This window comes from Chaetura pelagica, unplaced genomic scaffold (assembly GCF_000747805.2).
Source record: "Chaetura pelagica isolate M959 unplaced genomic scaffold, ChaPel_1.0 scaffold192, whole genome shotgun sequence".
In the NCBI taxonomy this organism is placed as follows: domain Eukaryota; kingdom Metazoa; phylum Chordata; class Aves; order Apodiformes; family Apodidae; genus Chaetura; species Chaetura pelagica.
Genome location: NW_009952570.1, coordinates 1,251,020 through 1,252,235, shown reverse-complemented (window position 1 = coordinate 1,252,235; position 1,216 = coordinate 1,251,020).

The window sequence follows — 1,216 nt, the reverse complement described above, 5'->3', positions numbered from 1 at the left end:
CATTTCCCCTCCTCATGGAGCACGTGGTGGCAGCCAATACTCTAAACAGGTCGCTGACAGCAGATGGAGCAAAGACCAGATTCTCCACCACCACTAAAACGAGGTGCCAGTAACAGAATGAAAACCAGGACGGGGGTTCCTGGGGAGCACAGGGGGAGCAGGGGGGTGGGTCACAGCACAGCTTCTTCCCCTTCTGGCAGGGCTGACAGGCACTCAGCTGCGACAGTCCTCACAGGGCTCACAATGTTTTCCAGCTACATTGACCAGCTGATTAGCATTCAACTGCAAAGCCGAGGTTTTCCCGCTTACAAGGCTGGCGCTTAATGAGCTCATTGTTGAAAAATTCGGCTGCAATTCAGCTCTTCCACTTTTTATTTCCCAAACCACCACAGTTCCTTTCCTCATCCCTATTGAGGCAGTGCTGCTGTCCACTCCAGGCTCTCACCCACAGCTTTTACGTGCTGCAGCTGCCAGCTCTGTTTGTCCTGCCCTTGCAGTGCCACATCTCAGCCCTCTGCAGAGCAGGATCCCCTTTAACCCTGTCAGGTGGAGCAGCAGTCTCACTCAGGCCCCTTTCTATGCCTAGGCAAGCTCAGAAAAGCCCACTGCCTGGTCTCCCACAGGGACAGCCCCAGAAGGGGCCTGCAACACTGCATCAGGAGCTAGGACTGTTCAACCAGGTTTTTGGTCTTCTCACCACAGTCACAGCCTCCAGGGTGCCCAAGGCAGCTTGCAGGTAGGACGAGGAGGACCTAACAAGTTACAAACCCTACTGCAGTGATCTCTGTTAGCTGAAGTAGGTCTTTGCACCTTGCTATGACAGTAGCACCTCCAAGGTCCTGCCTGCTGGTGCCTGGCAGGAGCTCAGCCCGTCCCGGCAGCCTGCCCGACCACTCTCCCTGGGGCTGAGAGGACACCCATCCCCAGGAGCACGGGGTTTTGTGGGGCTGGAGGGAACCCTGAGCATGGGTAATCAAAGCCACCCAGGCACAGCCCAACTGCAGGAGCCAGGATGGGGCCCATGGGGGAGCAACACGGGCTGGATCATGGCCCCGGGAAGGGGGAGCCCCTCCTCTAACAAAAGCAGCTCTGCACGTTGCCCCAGCCTTCCTGCCGGGAAGGGATCTGCACCCCAGAGCCCAAGAAGGGGGAAGCCAGAAGCAGCTGCGATCAAACTTCCTTTGGGTGCCCGGGATGGAGCACAACGCCTGGAAAG